This window comes from Anser anser (genome assembly GCF_964211835.1).
Source record: "Anser anser genome assembly, chromosome: 1".
Lineage (NCBI taxonomy): Eukaryota > Metazoa > Chordata > Aves > Anseriformes > Anatidae > Anser > Anser anser.
The window spans coordinates 114,744,460-114,764,214 of record NC_139720.1 but is presented as its reverse complement, the minus strand read 5'-3'; the positions used below and the strand labels follow the sequence as shown (position 1 = coordinate 114,764,214).

At 42.3% G+C, this 19,755-nt stretch overlaps 2 long non-coding RNA genes across 10 annotated transcripts; one reads left to right on the top strand and one right to left on the bottom strand.

Moving 5' to 3' along the window:
- The first annotated feature begins 17 nt into the window (after window positions 1-17).
- Window positions 18-10,934, top strand: LOC310882541. 6 transcript variants are annotated; one of them, XR_014573013.1, is made up of 3 exons: window positions 18-1,548; window positions 1,857-1,910; window positions 3,052-10,934. It is a non-coding gene; the product is annotated as an uncharacterized lncRNA (long non-coding RNA). The 6 variants fall into 6 exon arrangements; XR_014573014.1 differs by having other exon boundaries at window positions 1,824-2,020; XR_014573016.1 differs by adding an exon at window positions 1,998-2,020 and having other exon boundaries at window positions 18-1,910.
- On the bottom strand, window positions 4,633-18,939 carry LOC310882530. Of its 4 annotated transcripts, none has more exons than XR_014572999.1 (3): window positions 18,664-18,939; window positions 12,591-17,490; window positions 4,633-4,769 (listed from the first exon to the last, which is right to left on the bottom strand). It is a non-coding gene; the product is annotated as an uncharacterized lncRNA (long non-coding RNA). The 4 variants fall into 4 exon arrangements; XR_014573000.1 differs by having other exon boundaries at window positions 4,644-4,769; window positions 5,672-17,490; XR_014573001.1 differs by lacking the exon at window positions 4,633-4,769 and having other exon boundaries at window positions 7,965-15,814.
- Window positions 18,940-19,755: the final 816 nt, after the last annotated feature.

The following is a 19,755-nucleotide window of genomic DNA, read 5'->3' as shown; positions in this document are numbered from 1 at the left end:
CTCCTCCCTCACGAACCGGCTCCGCTCCCCTCACGCCGCAGCCCCGGCCCGTGCCCACGCCGGGGGGCTCAGCTGCTCGCCTCACGGGGGGGGGGAGGGGGGCGCAATTTATTATTTTCTATTAATTTTTTATATTTTCGGGAAGGTGCGAAAGGAAAAGGAAAAAAAAATAATAATTATAAAAAAAAAAAACCACACCCGCGGTTCAGGCGGGAAGGTGTTTTTTTTTTTTTTTTGAAAAAAGCTTAAAAAAAAAAAAAAGGTAACTGACAAAATGGCGGCGGGGCGAGCCCGTTGCCGGGGCAACTGTCAATCACCCGGCCCACCCCGCCCGGGCGGGAGACGGCGCTGACGTGGGGAGGGAGGGGAAGGGAAAGGGCGGGGCCCGCCGTCGCCCTGGCAACCGCTGCGGCCCCGCCCCCCGGCGGGTGACGCTGCCGGCCGGGATGGCCCCGGCGCGCCGGGGGGAGGGGCGGGGCGCGAGGCCGGTAACGGCTCTCGTTGGGGGGGGGGAGGCGGCGCCTTCCCCGTCCTGAAGGGGGCGCGGGGCGGGCAGGGTTCTCTCACGGCCCCCGGTGCACGAAATAACGGTGTTCCGCCCCAAAACGAGCCCCCGAAAGTTGCCTCGCACGGCGCGCTGTGGGTGCGTTCTGTGAGGAGAGTCCTGAGGGAGGGCTCCGAGTCGCAGAGCGGTTTAGGAGTCTGCACAACCAGCCCGAACCTTCAGCGGGGCTTTATTTGCTATTGTTTTTATCGTTTGTTTCATAAATGCCCACAAGGGTCAAAAAAGTAGAGTACGGCCTTTATGTAATATTTTAATGCCGTCCTGTGATATTTTAATCGTTTTAGTTCACAGTCAGCCTCCTTGAGGAAATCAGGCCACATTACCAACACCTGTTCCATTAGCACTTTTTCCTGTTCTAATATCTTTCTCTCGGCTTAAAAAGTGAAATTAAATGGCCAAAGGTAGGGAGACAGGTACAGCGACAACCGAAGTCCCTCAAAAATCTAATCACCACTTTACAAATACAGTATCACAAGCAGTTCGACCAAGCTAAAAGCTTGCTGCTGCTGGAAATAGCAGTCCGCTGTCTCTCCACTTTCAGCCATTCAGTCCCCCTGCCTCTTTTTACATCAGAAACAAACTAATTGAAACGCCTAGCCACAAAATAAATAAATAAATTTGTATGGCTAGGATAAATGCTAATACTGAGGAGATCAGGCAGTGTGGCAGTGGGATCTGTGGGACAGCATAGCATTAGGTTAGATTAAACCACCCATGAAATTGCACCTTAGAGCCATGGAAGGTGTCTGGGAGCACCGTGACTTAGGCAGTCATTTCTCATCCCCCTCAGCCCCCAAAAGATTGAGAGGTCACTTTGAGCCGCTTTGGACACTTCTCTCTCTACCTTAGAGTATGATCAGAAAGCAGTTCTCAGCCCAAGCTGAGGAAAGCCAACACCCACGTTCTGCTGGATGACAAAGGTGCAGAGTCACCTGCATCTACCCAAGGACTCCCAAGTCAGCATCATCAGGTTTTGGCCTAAGGTACACGCACACGCTGTACATTACACTAAAATCTCTTTGCCGTTCTGTGTGAATGGGAACGTGCTGTGGCAGAGTAATTTCTCTGTTGCTCACCGTAGGTAACTACAGATCTCATAGAAACTTATTATACCAGTTACTGTATTACAGTATGTTACAGTATGTACCTTTTTTGGTGGTGGTGGTGTATTTTTGGTTGTGTTTTTTTTGTTTGTTTTTTTGCCGACACTTACACATATTACCATTTTCTCATGCATTTGTGCACTTGTGCTCAATAGTCCTCTACTTTTATTTTGCTTGCTGTAACCAAGCTTGCTGAGATGGGAATGTGACAACTTGGGCCAAGATAAAATGTCTTTTAAAAGGTGATTACCATTTTTTTCAAATCTAATTTCTTCTACTTTGTTCTCCATAATAATGAGTTATCACATCTTACTTTTTTTTCTCTTTAGGAAAGAATGGACTGTCAAGAGGGGTATTGTTATATTATTTTTATTACCATTCAAAAAGCTCCTAAGGATAGGTTGACATTTCAGTGTCCCACTTTAAATCAGGAGCTTGTATATATTTCTCATGAATACAAAGATAGGCTCCTGAGAAATACTTGGTTTTCTCTTCCAAAAAGACAAACCTCTCATAAAGCTGAATATTTGGGGTCAAAAAGAACAATAATAAGTAGAATGATTTAGAAAAAAAAAAAAATTAGGAAAAAAGTACACACACAAAAAAAAAAAGGAAAAAAAAAAAAAAAAGAGGAGGAAAGCATCCAGCATGGAGAAATAAGATTTGGGAGAAACATTATTTTCAACAGACTTGAGAAATAGAACAGATGTAAAAGAAAACAAAACAATATAAAAGTTTTCTTAGTTCAGTAGGTAAAAGGTGGCACAATCTGCAACTCTGAAAACACTGAATTACAGTATCCTAGTGGGACGGAAATTCACCTTACAGTCTACCCTGGTTGACTATTTTGCCTTTCCTTCTGTCTCTCTTTCAGTATAGTGAGAAATATAATCCTTCCTGTTTTCCATTTTTGTGGTGTTCATTTACATCTATGCTGTCAACAGAGTAGACTTAGGACCAGTGCAGAAATGGTTGTAATTGGAAATTGTAATTGAATTGTAAAGGATCCAAAAGATCCCAAAGGTGCAGAGCTACCACAGAAAGCATGCTGTAGAAACAGGGTTTTTCACAGACTGATGGCTGTTATTGGTAGTATTGGGGGGCGGGGGGGGGGGGGGGGTAAAGGAGGGGGGGAACAAAGATTTTGTCATCTAAAGGAAAAACTAGAGGATATGGTACAACAGACAAATATAAAGTCATAAATAAATACTTGTATTTTCATATTTGCTTCCTCTTATCAAAGAAATAGAACTGAGATCAATAAATCAGAGGAAAAAGTTGAAAATTACATTCCTTTCATGCTTTGAGGTTTCTACTTAGTAAAGAATATTAAAGACTTGTTAGGTTTGCTTGTTCTGTAATTGTTTTCTTTAAAATTTCTAGTAGTGGAAACTGCTGCACAAGAAACAGTACTGAAGTGGATAGACTACTGGTGTGATAAACATGGCACTGATCATTTCAGAACCTTCCTCACTTCCTGCCAATTACCAGGACTTCGTATCTCAAGTGAGGAATCTCTACTCAGGTATGTAACTGGTGTTTGAACATAGCACGTTAGTCATTCAGCCCAGCATTCTGCCAGTGGTAGACTTAAAGGCATATAGCCATGTCAATAGCTATCCTCCTGGCTTTCTGAGCACACATTGTATCAGTAAGACTATTTCTACCATTTCTGGGATGAAGCAGTTTTCCTAGTTAAGGAGCTAAGTACTCTATGGAAGATGCTCCGTATCCTGTTGGCCTGGCTCCATGTCTTTCTCCTGCTTCAAGTATAGATACACTGTGGTGGTGGTGTTTCAGCCACACAGCTGCATGATAGCAGAGTGTGATTATGGGTAACATATTCCAGATTTTCTCTTTTCAGTCTTGCTACATTGAGTAGAGGGGTCCGTTTCCCTCTTCACCCTAGGTTCTGGAAGTCTTCGTTCTGTGATCTAAACCCTAAAAAGCCCTTGTAGCCATGCAGTTTTTCCTTTGCAGTGTGTGCATTTCTGTCTGAACTCCAGGCTTCTTTCGCATCAGCGATGGGGACTGTGACCTTTCCAGGGCTTAATATTTGTACTTTGAACAGATGCTTCAATCTAGAAGATGCGTTGTGCCAGCAGCAATTCAATCCTTTGTGTCCTGCGTATCCTCTGCAGGAGTGGCCTCCTTAGCTCAGCAGACTGGTCTGATCTTAGAAGATCTTCAGAAAGGACTTCTTCACGGTGTAGGAAAAATGTTATGTCAACTGTTCTGTTAACTTGTGTTTCTCAGGCAAAGCCACCATATAGCTCAGTCCCTTTGGTGCTGGGCCACAATCTGAAGTTAAGTCCCCAGAGAAGTTCTTCTCCCTGGGTTACGTCATTAACACTTCAGAGAACGCCATAGCAGCTCTCAGACAGACTTAATTCTAAATCAAACCATCATCTGGAGCAAGCAGCTTGTGTTTCGCCTGTCAAAAAGGTGCTGCTAAGTAACTAATGTGGTCCATCTCTTTTTAGGCCAGAGAGGTTGCCATGGTAACCTATCTGAATGTAGATGGATATGCTTTTGAGTCATCAGCAGAGCCTGGCTTTGATAGTACAGGGTTTGGATTGACAGCCAGTACTGCATGTTGTGTAGGTTGGCACGCCTCTGGACCAGAAGGTCCTGGAATTGCTGCTGTTGCTGCCGGATGAGGCTTGCTACCAAAAAAAAAAAAAAGTGCAGCTCCCTGAGTTTTTTCTAATATTCTCTTGAATGGTTGTCATGTATTCCTTGCTGTTGTCGCTCTGTAAAGAGGCAGGCTGAAGATCAGTCTTCTGAATAAGACAAGTTCCTCACTCCAATTTCAAAGTTCTTTCAAAGTCTTTTTGGGGGAAGAAGTCTCTGGGAAAGAGGCTGTGTTACATTAGGGCAAAGGTGTACTTTAAAGCTGTATCAGAGAACTCCTCTTGAAACTACTTTTCATGGTAAATAAATTTGTACAAGTGCAGAACAGTTTTCCATCAAAATCAGGCATCCTGAAGAACTGTGACTCTGTAAAAATCTTGCAAAGCAAGTGATACAGTCTCAAGCCTTTCCCTTCTGGGAATTTCTCTGCATCTTCAATTTCCAACCTTTAGAGGGATCTGTTTTCCCTGTGTTTGGAAAGATCAAAAAGACATTCTGTTAATTTAACCATAAAGTTTCACTCATACCTAAAAGGGCTAGTACAACACAATGCACATCCCTCCCAAAAATTTGTGTTTAGTTCTGCTAATTGTAACGTAGTTCAGTTGACACTACCTACACCTATCCAATGTAAAGCTTTTGGTTCTCTGTAGAAAATTCCTGTAAGAGTCAAAAAATGTCCTCAATCCTGTTAAAATTTGGTCTTTCGTTGGCAGTTTCTTTTGAAGCCTATCCAGCGATACAAAATACAGTTTCTTTGCCCTGTAGTTGTACAGCAGAATGTATGTCTTTGCTGGCTAAAATGAAAACTTTGCTCTTCGTGTCAAGAGAAAGCTTCTTGTGCTCCCTCTGGAGGGCTATTGTCTTTGAAATTCCAACTCATGATGCTCGCAGTGTCCTGACTTCACAAATGTTTGTGAAAGTTCTCAGAAGTACGTTCGGTTAGGTGCCTGCACACACGACCATAAAACCTCCTGCTAACTAAGAAAAAGAAATTTTGACAAGTCTTAAATTACATTTCTCTGAACCCACTACTTATGGCAATGCTGGGAAATTGTTTTTCAAGCTGTAGAAGCCGTAATGCTTGGTTACCTATTCTTTTCCCCTTCACAGATCCTCCTTCCCCTCCCAAACCAAGATTTTATTTCAGGCTTCCAGACTCCCTGTGTACCTCCCTGTGAACTACCCCAGAGCTCCAGCATGTGACCCTACTGAGCAAAGGTGGCCGTGAACTGGGACTTATTTAGGGTGATACGGGTGCAGCTTGGCCAGTTGGCAGACCAAACAGAAGCATTAACAGTTAAGATTGTAGTTCAGCTTTTCCCATAGTGTGAAATGATTAACAAATTAATCAGGATCAATCCCATACCTGGCCAGCAATTTTTGACAAAACTTGTTTGAGCCTCTTTCATTTGAGATCTCTGCTGAAGAAGAGTCATCAGTTTGTGAAGCAGCTGATCATTACCTGGAGTTAAAAAATTATGATGCGAGATGGACTGAGGGACTAATCAAGACGCTGTTGACTCAGCCTTATGAAACCAAAATAAAATGAATTTGTTCTTTCTATTACACATGTAAAACGCATCATATTTGTATATATTATTTTCCTATAACATACTTTTCAGAATCAGTTCCCGGGCTATCCACACTGGTTTGGTCCTGGAGCATATTCTGTGGCATCTCTAATGTAGGCTAATTGCTATGTGGGCCAGCACTCCTTTTTTTGTAGGGCATGCTTTTGAGGGGCCTGCAGTTTCACCTCAACAAGCTATTCCAGGGAACTGGCGAGGCAGGCACGGTCGGTGCTGACCTTATGCTGAGAACGCCCCTGCCCACCTCATGATCACTTCTGCATGCCAGCGGTGAGGCCAACCAGGCCAGCGGTGTCATGTCCCGCAGGGACAGCCCTGCCAGAACGGAGCTACTAAAATAGCACGTCGGCTGCCAGGCAGGGTTTTTCTGCTGGCGTGAGGATATCCCTGAAGTATTCCTGCTGCAGGTTCCCCAGGCCGCCTGTAACAGTCTCGGGAGGGCAGAGTGCCACAAGCATCGGCAGGGGAAACACGTATGAGGCCACAAATCTGGAACTGGCATGGGAAGAATAACATCATACAAACAATTAATTCAGCGCTGGCGTGGCTGCCAGCCTGCTCTCCGTGTGGGCAAGTCAGGTCCCAGTTCCCTTCTGAGGGATAACAGGGAGGGTGAGTCCAGAAGTTCACCAGATGGTTTGCAATGAGTTAGGCTGACTTGACTCTGTTGGACATTATAGTTCTCCATCCCCGTTCTTTTTGAAAAGGCCACAGGGCTGTCTATCTTCTTGTGTCAGTACTAGTGACTTCCACCCTGAATTCCCCTGTGCGGGGACTCTGATGGTGGACAACCTGCCAGCTGAACTGCTGGGCTGAGAAGAAAAAAACAGGTGGACAAATGGTGGCATTCAGGTCTCAGGAAATTACAAAATTTTGCAAGGGGTCCTCCCCCCCTTACAGATCTGGGATAACGCATGCTTTTTCTTCATCAGCTGAAGTCAGGAGGTCTGATTGTTCATTTATTCGGTACAGATATGTTTGTGAAAAGACCTTAGCAAAAATGGCTTGTGTTATCTCCAAATCAGTACGAGAAAACATGAGGTGGGCCAGATGCCTGCATTTTGACAACATGTTCTGGGCAAGAAGTGTCCCATAAGGACTGCAGAACAGAGAGCTGGACTGTTCCTTATCATGCTTATCATCCCTCTGCACGATGGTGTATTGTCACGTTTTTTTATTAAGGTCAGTTAAGGTCAGGCTTTGCACGTTGACCAAATCTATGACAACACAAGATGTGTGGGTAGTACACAAATATGCTACAGCTATCTGAAACTTATGTAGTCACATGGACTTGTTTAGGATATGTTTACACACTGACAAAGTCATGGCTACTGATTGCCTAAACGTGGTCAAGTGTTATCAGCATCAGTATGTTTGGAGTACATTTCTGATAACGTCTTGGATCTACTTTTGATATCTGTCTAAATCTGCATTTTGGCACTAAAATGGTGGTGTCTTGGCTTTCAAGATGCCAGGGCTTTTGATTTTATCCACCTCTACTGGCATCCCCATTATTTCTATTACGTAAATAGAATTGCTTGTAAATAGTATAAACCCTCCTCAGCTCACCTTCTCTACCACTAATACTGACTGTGGAAGGTGGATACAGTTATATGATATATGAGAAAAAGTATTTTATGCTGGGGGTGGTGGGATACTGGCAAGTGTTGGTAGTGTAACTGAGGATGAGATATGTCATTGGCATAATTGCTATGATACCTGATTGTGAGAGGAGGAGAAAAAGGACTTCTGCAACTGTTTCATTTGTTGTTGGGTTCTGTGCATTTGCATTGGCAGTTTCATAAATGGTATTTTAAACTCTTACACACACACACACACACACAAAAATATGTAATTTTTAAATTGTAGCATGGACTGGGTAAAGGTGGTAAGCGTGTAGAGATGTGAAAGTGTATCCACAAAAGATTTAATTTATCAGCAGCTGTATGTGAAACTTACATATGCCAGTGGTTGCTGTTCTCTGTTAAGTGCATTGCCTATAAATTCTTTCCCTTCTGGAGAATAAAATTAACATAAATCCAGATAGCTAATATCTTTATGTGTAGGGCCCATCAAATTTGTGAATGCACAGACTATTATGCTTATGAGTGCACACATCATCAGGTTTATAAGCTTAGCACATAGCAGTTATGCTCACAGCACATAAAGTTTATCTCTTGGTATATAAAAATCAGTTATGAAAAACGAAAGCTGAACAACTACCTCAAATCCATATTTTTCACCCTTCCAACCAACATGTCATAGCACGTCTTTTCACAGCAAGCTTCAACCAAGTTTTGCATTTATTGACAGAGGGGTGTTTTAAAGATACTTCATGGGTTATGTGAGATTGGTCTACTATAGCTACATCTCAGGCAGAAAAAAATTTTGAATATTTCTAATTAAAATTTCAAACAAAGATAAATGAAAAGCACATAGAAGATTCAAAGTGTGTAAAACTAACTTGTAAATGTTCATATCAAAATCCCACAACAGAGGAACTCACAAATATGTTCATTTTTAAGCTGTTTTGTTGTGGGCTGTTTGTTTTTTTAAACACAACCTTGTATGTACATTTTGTATGTAACCGAGAAGAGTCCGAAGGAAGGTAAGCATATAAAAAATTACTGTAACTCTTGTTTTTTAAGTTTATTCTAGGTGTATTAGTATTGAATGTAAATCCAATGTTTGACACTTAGAAGTCTGAACGAATACATTTGCTGAAGAACTAGAATATACTCATTTAACAAAGTACTAATTACACAGTGCCAATTATGGGAGGCATACAAAAACAGTGCTCAGATTTACACAAGTACTTTATATCTGGAATGGACAGAGCGTACAGTTTTCTTTCCTAGTGAAACAGAGTACAGAACACTACGTTACTTAGGTCTTCTGGTTTATAATTGCTAACCCTCCCTTCCTGGTACTTAACTGCTCTAAATGCCGCTCTTAATTGGCAGGTTAATGCCAGTGGCCACTGAATAGAAAAAGCACCTCACAAATGCACTGAAATGCTGGCTAACCTGGTCAAATGCTCCACCAGATGAAATAAGATGTCATGTTCAAGCTGTAGCATGGGAAGAGGCCCAGCAAGCAGTCAGCACAGCAACGTAGTGACCTTGGCTCAGCAACCAAGCCCTAAAGGGCAGGTATTTCCCTTCCTCCGATCATCCCTACCTGAAGTGAAGGTGTGTTAGGCCTTGGTAGCTGTGCGGGAGCTCAAAAGAGAGAAGCCACCAGAGGCTGGCGGCATTTACCGTTGTTAATCCGCCTTTTTACACCAGCCCACACAGTCATTTTGGACAGTACACTTCTGGGTCTGACTCAGGGCTGAGAATTATACACTTGTTATTAAATCAGGCAGGGTCCTAACACTACAAAATATCATAGGCTGTATCCAGGATGTAAAGACAGAACTAAGCCAAGAGAGCACACCAAGAGCCATATTTATTAAAAGCAGCTGGTGGCCCAAGGTTAGTCTTACTGTTACTTCTTTTGCTGAAGTTGAACCTGCTGTCAGCACCATCTGACTCCTACACCCTAGAGATACTTCTTCCCCCCATTTCTACCTGTCTCCCTGCCCACGGCAACCCCATTCCTCATCTGTTCACATTCAGTCAGATATTTTTCTCCTCTGGACCTCAGCAGCAGAAGTGCTGCACAGACCAAAGAGACGTTCTCCCTGCAGCGGGTGCCCAGAATTTAGATGCCACCAAACGCTGGAACAGGCAACTTCAATTAGCCCACCACTTTATGAACTGGAGGAGAAGAAACTTTGGGGAATTTAGCAGTGTTGAGTTTCTGCTGTGCACAGACAACTGTGATTCTTCAGATATTTGTGATTTTTACCGGGGAGAATAATAGGAAGGGTTGAGTCTTGTACCCTGGTGTAGTGGGTTTACGTGGCAAGGTTTTGGTAGCAGGGGGCCATAGGGGTGGCTTCTGTGAGAAGGATCTAGAAGCTGCCCCATGTTTGGTAAGGGCCCCACCGCTGACCAGAGCTGAGCCAATACGTGATGTTGTTTGCGCCTCTGTGAGAGCATATTTAAGACAGGGAAAACAAAACAAAACAAAACAAAACAAACAAACAAAAAACGCTGCACCACACAGCAGCTGGGAGAGTGAGAGGAGTGAGGAACAGCCTTGCAGGTGCCAAGGTCAGTGAAGAAGGAGGGGGAGAGGTGCTCCAGGCACCGGAGCAGAAGTTCCCTGCGGCCTGTGCAGAGGCCCCCGGTGGAGCAGGCTGTCCCCCTGCAGCCCATGGGTCCCACACGGAGCAGATCTCCACGCTGCAGCCCGTGGAGGAGCCCACGTGGAGCAGGTGGATGTGGCCTGGAGGAGGCTGCGGCCCATGGAGAGCCCCCGCAGGAGCAGGCCCCGGGCCGGAGCTGCAGCCCGTGGAGAGGAGCCCACGCAGGAGCAGGGGGTCTGGGGGGAGCTGCCGCCCGTGGGGGACCCGTGCTGGAGCAGTTTGCTCCTGGGGGATGGATGGACCCCGTGGTACGGAGCCGTGTGGGAGCAGTGCTGGAAGAGCTGCTGCCTGTGGGCAGCCAACGCCGGATCAGTTCAGCAAGGACGGCATCCCGTGGGAGGGACCCCACAGCACAGGGGACGAGAGTGACCAAGAAGGAGCGGCGGAGAAGAAGCGCTACAGACTGATCATAACCCCATTCCCCCATTCCACTGAGCTGCTCGGGGGAAGGAGGTGGAAGAGGGTGGATGGGGGGGAAGGTGCTTTTGGTTTCTTTCCTTTGTTTCTCACTTCTCTAGCTTGTTAGTAATAGGCAATAAATCTTACTGTCTCCCTATGCTGAGTCTGTTTTGCCCATCACGATAATTACTGTGCGATCTCCTCGTCCTTATCTCAACCCTTGAGCCCTTTTCATTGTATTTTCTCCCCGATCCTCTTTGAGGAGGGGGTGTGAGAGAGCGGTTGTGGTGGAGCTCGGCCGCCCACCCGAGTAAAACCACCACACCTGGGGCAAGAACCAAGTCCTGGTTGCAAACAGGTTCAATAAAGCCTGACACTGAATATAACTGATCTGTGTACGTCGTGTAATCGCTGAGACCAGACTCTGTATGTGCGATACAGAGCCATAGTCTGCACGTGTGGCTACGTTGGATGTCTTGGACATGCTGTACTTGCCTGCATGGTGTTCAGAGCCTTGAGCACCCGTAACATGAAAGGAACTGAAGAGTCTCTCTCTCACACCAGGGCACCACCTATATTGATCGTTAAGACCTGGTTTCAGAGAACTACATTTTCAGTTAAAACACTAAGGAGTTTACAGAAATTTAAAATAACATTTCCTCCTAACTTCCTCCTGAGAAATGGCTGAAACCTTTCTGGACTTTTTTTTTTTTTTTTTTTCCTCCAGAACATTCAGGCTGAGGCAAACATCCAACTAATCCTTGTTTGTTTGTTTGTTTGTTTTCCATCGTTTATATGTTTGCCAAGCTTTAACTACTTGGAAGAAGTTTTCTATCCTGGGTGTTGCCTCAGGCTGATTTTTTTCTAAGGGGGAAGGAATAGGGAGAGGTTGGGGTTAGTTTGGGAAGCGTAATATTTCAGTTTGGGGAATCTGTAAGCAACTGCAGACAAAATGCCAGTTTAAAAGGCTGAAAACAGCAGCAAAAAAAAAAATATATATCCTACATTTTCACAAGAAGGAACTTTTCGTTGTCTTTTTCATGTTGCCTTTCAGGGCAGTGAGATCAGTGTATAATAAATTATGGTAAATACCCCAGCTCTGTGTCATTATTTTTTACCCAAATCCCAGATGGCCCTAAGTGTCATCTACTTCTTAGCCAAAGGGACAATATGCAGTTTTGTTACACCCAACAGACAAGTGTCACTGGATGTGTTCTACAGAAGAAAAAAAAAAAAAAGGCTTATAAGTTCCTTCTGAATTAGGGAAAGTTTCCAAGCATTTGTTGTTCTTTTTCCCAACAGAGTCCCGTTAGCTACAAAAAACAGGGCTTTCAGCAACAGCTTCCAGTTTTATCACAAAATTCTGTCAGTGGCTTAACCACAGTTAGTTTGGAGAGGAAAGGTGTGAAGTCACCGCTTCGTCAGAGCCAACAGAAGCACTTTGCAGTTTTGATATGACCCACAAAATACAGTGCTTTTACGTGTTTTGTTTTGTGGTTAATAGTAAAAATAAACACAACACTTCAAATGGAATTAAACTACTTATAAATTAATCATATTCATATACAAGTATCAAGGTTTGTTGTCTGATACAGGTTTTATACAGTTTAGCAGCCTAATCTTCTAAACACTGTCACCTTTCCAGTCCCCCATTTGGACAGCAGGGGTCTGCACTTACCACCGCCAAAATGACACAGCATTTGCAGTAGAAATGTCAATTATATTTTGAATAGTTAGGACCAAAAAGTCCTTTAAGGTCATAACTAAGGGTGTAAGGGAACTTTGTGATTAGACTAATTATAGTAGATCAATATTTATATAGAGCTATAAACAATTTTAGCTATACCACCCTGAATGAATACTGCTTTTTACTGCATCAATATCGATATTTCAATTTCAAATATTTGCACCATCAAAATAATTATTTGATTTTCTTCAGGCTTAGATTGTTTTCTTTTCCTTAATGGCCCCACAAGCCAAATTTCATTTTTTGCATTGTTTGTGTCATGTTTCAGTTGGAGACTAATGGAAAATGTACTTACCCACATGTCATGTAAGTAAAAAATAACCAGTTTTCCTTAAAGTTCCCAATAATTCTTGAGTTGAAACAACGTACGCAAAGCTCCAACTGCAAAATATTTTTTTTAAGATGAAAAAAGAGATAAGAATGGACACTCAGCTATAACCTTAGCTATTACAGGTGAGCTCAGCAAGCATTACAGTCTGGTGAATGTGAGAACAGAAGAGGTAAGATGTGCATTTTCTGTACAGTCCGTTTTCAAGTTACCTTTATGCAACCTAAAAACAAGGTTTTAATTTAGGCTGCATCACAGTATTACACTATATCTTACCATACATCTAAAAGAAGTTCTGAGTATGCAAACACAAAGGGAGGAAATTGCATTTTCTTTCTCTCATCCAACAATCATACTCCCTCTTGCATTTCTGCCTCCCGCAGATCCACCCTTGTCTTTTCTGTCTTTTCTGTTTCTCACAACGGCAGTGCCCACCTGAAAAACAAAATGTTTCGGAACAATCTATGAAGATTTTCCTTTTCTATTTGGAGAAGGATTTTGAGGCGGCCTCTTCTCCTACAAGGAGATAGCCTTTCTTCTACCATGTGCTCTTTCTTTCTTATTCTTGCCTTCAAAGTTAATTCTCTCCCCCTGCACAGTGACAGGCCTTTGTAGCTAACAGCTGTCCCAGAGATCGCCAGCAGAACCCGCAGATACCAGCACTCCTCCCCTGCGGAGGGCCAGTGTTAGCTATTTACACACGGGTGACCTACTTCACCGCTTAACTGTTTTTGACACTATTTTCCTGCTATATGGATTAAGATTTTTTCTTCCTGAAGTCATTGGTGTTTCTCCTAATCTTTTGTGACTCTGAAACATTTCGTGATGGTGAATCTTGCCGCCTCTGAATCTTTCCTACAGAATTTGCATGAAGAACTGCTATACTGGGAACTTAAAACTTGTCTAGTTTAGCATCTGGTTTCCAGCAGCAGCCAACAGAGGATGCACGTTTTAATAACAAGGCATGCATGTTATTAAATAAGCACTCCCAGGGTCCACTAATCTGTGTCCACCGCAAGCACTCCCAGGGTCCACTAATCTGTGTTTTGGAGGCTTCTGTGGTATGGATGGTAGGTGATGCTTTCTTCCTTAGCAGCCCTTATATGTAATGGACTTTTCTGCAGTTAATTTGTCCGATTGGGTTTTAACTCCTACACTTTGCATCTTGCAGCGTCTTACAGTGTCTTTCTTGCAGCAAAGATTTCCACAGCTTAACATCCTGTGAAGACCACTTCTTTTTATTTTGAACATAATTCCTACCAGTTTCATTAATACCCTTTTTCCTTGCTTGGAAAAACACAGTGACGGTGTCTCCATATCCGTCTTTCCTCTGCCACTGGTGATTTTACAGACCTCTGTCATGTCTCAGTCACCCGTTTTTCTGAGTGAAGAGCCCGCAGGTATACCTCATCCAGAACCATTCTGTTTCTTCCGTTGTCCTTGCCAAACCTTTTTCTGAATCATTTCCTGCTCTATTATGCCCTTTTTGAGATGCGAGGAAAAGCACTGTACATACTACTCAGTATGCAGTGAACTATGGATTGATACAGAGGCAAATGCATTACAATGTTCTCTGTTCCACTCTTGATAATTTCAAATATTTGATTTGCTTTTCTGTGTAAAGGGGAACACTGAGCTGATGTTTTCACAGAAATACTCATCAGAAACCAAAGATCTCACTTGTGAGCGGAAAGCCAGCTTACAGTCCATCACTGTATATATGATTTGTTTCCCATGAGCATTACTTTATATTTAGTCTGAAGCGAAGTACACTACCTCACATTTTATCTGCCATTTTATTATCTAGTCACTCAGTCTTGTAAGGTCTTTCTTCAGTTCTTCACAGTAAGCCCTTTAACTTCATCACAATTTGTCCTCTAACTTTCCTTTACCTGAATAGCTTAATATCATTAGCAATCTGTGATATCTCACTGCTCACCCTCTTTTTCCAGATCATTTATGAATACATTAAGCAGCACAAGTTACAGCACAGGTCCCTGCAGACTCCTCTTGTGATCTCTCTCTTCTATGAAAACTGACCTTTATTTCTGTTTTACTTCTTTTTCCTGTCTTTTAGACATTTTTTGATCTATTCATTTTTTCTTCTTATTGCATAAAAGCTGTGCTTTTAAAAAAATATATTTATTTATTTATTTATTTTAAATGAAGCTTTGTCTGGGGACCTCGTTGCCACTGGAAATCCTGGTAGCCGTTAAACATAAGCTGTCCCTTGTCCACACACGTTAACTCCACCGAAGACCTGCAAGACATGACATAACGTAACAAAAGCTGTGCCGTGTCTTCCTCAGTGTGTCATATTTATCTATGTATCTGCTGATTCTGTTATGTAGGACAGATATTACTTATTTGCCCGGTCCGGACAAAACAGGCTTCATTGTGTACGGATGCTTGGGTCTTCACTGAAGTCATATTTGCAAATGTCTGGCACGTTCCCCACCCAGTGAGCAGGGGAAGGGGTCTCAAAAGTGGGGTCACACACTGCAGTCCGTACTGCAGCTTTCTGACGCCTGCGTGTTCTCAGAGCTCTTGGATGAAGGCCATCTGGTCCCCACAACGTCTTGCTTATTTTATCTGTTTGTTCCCTCACCTTTTCTGCCCCGTACTTTAATTTGAGATAAATCTGCTGAATTCGCCATAATGGAAAGTGCTGGCATGGATTTCTCTAAGCCCCTGCACTGTGAATACAGATCCGAAAACACGAATGTCATATTTTCTCCTATGGCCTTGCTTTCTCTAGGTGTTTCTTTGACACCTTTTACACAGGCCCTACCCACTTTGTGGCAAGCCTCCTGTTCCTGACACTTAACTGGAAAGGGATTGGTTTTTGTTTGGTTGGTTGGTTTTGGTTTTTGCCCCCATGGCTTTGCAATCACTCCTCGAACTCATTTCTTACCTCCTTCATGCTATTAATGCAACAGAATTTATGAACACATCTATCTTCCAAAACGCTTTTCAAAGGGTAGAAAGGAGGTTTCCTTTTTGCTTCTAATGGCCTCCCTTACCTTGTTCTTTAGCTGTGCTGGCTTCCTCTTATGTCTTTCTTTATTATGTTCTGAGAAGCTTGAGTAGCCCATTATTAGCATGAAGATGAAAACTAGGTTTCTCTTGAATACTGGAGAATAGGCCTAAAGGCCAGAATTTACCTTGCAGAAGAGTTACTTTGCATCTTCCTGTCAACAGAAATTTTCTTCGTGACCATTAAAGGATCTTTCTCCTCTGACATTCTTAGTCATGCCAAGTCCAGCTCAAAGAGCAGCTGAGGATCTGCCTCCACAATGTTGAAAAGGATATAAAACTGAACACTAGCATCGTTTTTAAGAAGAATCTTATACATATACTTGCCTTACTGCCTTTGAAAAAGAGTAGATAACTACTTTGGAGATGTTAAGAACAGAAGTTAAGAATGATTTCTATGGTATCCCTTACCCGTACATTTTAAAATATTGCCATCCAAACATAAAGACAAGCATGTCACTAAAAAGGCATGGTGTCACTCAGTGTTTTGTGATGATATCTCATTGCCACCATACATATAATATGCCAAATGAAAAAGCTATTTTAGGGACCAAGTTACATACTTTTATTTGTAACTTACAAGAAGAAAACTAAAAAAAGCCCTATTTAATATCTCAGCTAGTCCCACAGTCCACCAATCAGAAAAGTATGGCTGTAAATATCCAGTCACTAACATACCTTACATCGCATGGCAAGTTACATACTCCCTACAACTACCATAAAGAATCATCAGTGGATAAAAACTAATCCATAAATTTAATTTTAGACTTGGAGTTTGAAAACCTATTTGTGTCACAGTAAAAATGTAAACAGCTGAGGGTATTGATATCAGTTGCTGATACCAATTTTTGTTTCCTTTTCCGGTGCCAAATCAATATTTAAAACATTGATAAACTTTGAAGGATAATTTTTAATAAAAAGAAATTTCTGTGCAATGGAAAGTGTTTCAGAAAATATGGATAAGATTTAATGTGTATGCAGCTCGTATATGCAGTGTAAAGATTTTTATTTCTTTTTGATTAACTTCCTCATTTCTGAGGCATTCAGAAGCCCTACCAAACACTTCTGTGTTGCAATGAGGGGATTTGGTACGATTTCTGCACCAAAGGTAAATAATTGTTTAGTGGATCAGTTACAGTTATTTCTTCAGCTAACTCTTTTGTGTCACTTAGGGGTAAAGAGTGGCTTTTCCACTCCTGAGGTCTAATTTTTTCTTTTCTGTTTCTCAAGCATATGCTTACATAAGCCTTGTCTTGCTGTAAAAATCATCCAATAAATGAAATAAATGAATATTTGCAATTACCGGTTTATTAATCATCTCTGATCTCTCTCAATAGTATCCACTCTATATTCTTCTGATGACAACTTTCAAGTATGACTTTGTATTACCTGTACAACTTCACCCACTAAATTCCTTCAGTATGCTGCTGTTTTCTAAAATTAAGTTAAATTTTATTACAAGTTACAAATGCTGTAATTCAGTACATGTTAATGCATAAATTTCAGCCTTGTGTTGAAGCAAATATAGAAGTTTGATGATTCTAAATAATTTAAGCATATTTCTTAAAACAATATCCCTGAGGAGGTCAGTTAAATCCAGAAAACAAATGTACGTACCATTCTACTGAAGTAATGTAATGTTTATTTGGTTTCAGTTTAGGTTTACCTTTTAGAAAAAATCTTCTGGTTCACTTCTGGTTCGGGCTCAGCAAAACTTAAAAACAGTAACTGAAGTTCAAACTGAAGTTTGGGTTCAGTTAACTCCACAAGTAGAAATACATCCAAGATGAATTAAAGCAAAGTATGTACCCTTTGAGACTAGTTCTTTGTGCTAAATTCAGGAACAAACAGAATATATCTATTTAGTCTTGTTTGTGCAGCTGAATGCAGCACTCCATGAACCAACAACAGTAATGCATGAAGTACATAATAAAGAGATGTCTCATGACAGTAGCTACTATGTTCCTAAATCAGTTCACATTTCCTAAATAAAACCACGTTTAAAAAAAAAAAGAGAGAGTAAGTAGGGGTAATAAAAGAACTACTTTAAGGAACGGAAATATTTATTATGATTTTGTCATTAAAATGCATATACAGAGAGAGCACCTGAAGACTGCAGGCTGGTAATTATAGACTGCTACCCTGTCTATAATTACCGAACCCATGATTCTTTAACTCTGGAGTCTCACTAGCACCTACGAATTCCTAGACACTAAAGAAAGCAACAAAAGACCCGCCTGGGTTCTGCTGTATGGAACAGCAGTGGTTCCCACACTCGTCTGCTGGTTGAGAATATCTTCATCCGCATCACTGTTACTTAAACTGACTTGGAGCGACGCCAGTCGTCATCACCATGTGAAGGAGTCAGCCGCACGCGTTGCACCTGCAGGCAGCACCATCCCCTCGAGCAGCCCGTTACCCCTCCTTCAGTCTCACCATTTGTCCTGTTTTTGCAGGGGGCAGGAAGAAGCATGCCCCTGACAATGAGCGGACTCCCTGCCAAATTTCAAGCCTTTGCTCTAAAGCTAGAACGGGTTAACTGATTTTGCTGTAGCCTTCCAAAATAATTCCGTATGAGATAGATACTCAGTAAAGAAAATTTATGACTTGGATCAATAAAAAGACATCAGTTCCTATGAATAGTTATAGCTATGGCTGTAACTAGTAACGTGACAGAAACAAATAATGTAAGAGACAATCACTCGGTGACTCACAATCTTCCCCTCAGAGAGTTAGATTTGACCATGATGAACCCTTTTTTTTCTAATCTTGGGATAAAACTGGCTAAAAGGAGAAGGGACAATCACAAGACAGTAAAAATCAGCGTCAGATTTTGGAAAGATTAATTGAGGAGTAGAGGAGGCTATTTGTCTCTGAACTGGCCAGGGCATCTCTGATCACTACAGCTAGTATCAACTCAGTCCACACATTTCGAAACACCGACGAGCACATCTGCAGATCTCTGTATTTTAGCCAACAGCCTCACCAGACCGACAGAACATACCTTGAGTCAGAGGTCGGGGTGACGAAAGAGATATGGTCCGGTGCTGGCAAGAGGAATCGCACTGCGAGTGCTGAACTATCGATACAGAGAGACCGTATTTGGATGCTGCATTCATCAGGAGCCAGGGCGCTCCGGACGGGTTTGTTTGTGATGATCCGTGTTGCTAGGCAGGAGCGCAGCTACAGCTTGTACCAGCCGGAGCTTTTTCTGGACATGAGGCTTCAGTTCCTAGAAATGAGTAACTGAAGTACCTTTAAAAAAGTTTCCTAAGAACGATAAACACTTGATTGTGAAAGTGATGGCAGAAAATCTACGTACTCAGAAGACAACTACACCGTCTGGGCAAATATTCTTTTCTTTCAAATCCTCCTTTGCTGTGTTAAAGAATAAATAAAAGAAATTCACTTAATGCACTTAAGTAGGAAGGGGGCACAGTGGTTAGGCGGTCTTCCTCCTTACAACATCACCTTTAGTACTAAAGTGTGTGCAGGGGTGAGGGGGGATAGGCTAGAGACATCTTCTGGGCTTCGTAAGGCTGACAGGACCAAATGCAGACTTGAAGCTTTGCATCCTCTTCACATCACTTGTGAGTGCTTCCCCCTGTCATTTCTGGAGCCCATTCGTGCTCAGGAATGATCTCTCTGCATGCTGTTGCTAGGACATGGTACCTCCAGCACTTGCATTTATTTTCTCAACTATTTGAAGCTAAGAAAATGTATCTTTAGATTACTACTTCTAAATATCAATTGCTAAAAAAGGGCAATTATTTATGGCAAGACAATAAAATTAAAATACAGATTACTTCAGAATTCTTCAAAGGTTTATTCATTCTCTGATACCTTCAAGACTCTTTTGTTTTATTCTTACTGAGAGCAGCAACAAAGAAAATGCTAATTAGTCCTCAAGCTCAGGTCAAGAAAACCAGCTTCAGAGATCCACAGTGCCACCAATGAGCAGCTCCATGACGGTCTACCCAGGGCCACCTAAATCACAGAATCACAGGATGGTTGAGGTTGGGAGGGACCTCCAGAGACCACCTAGTCCAACCCCCCTGCTCAAGCAGGGCCACCTAGAGTATGTTCCACAATATGG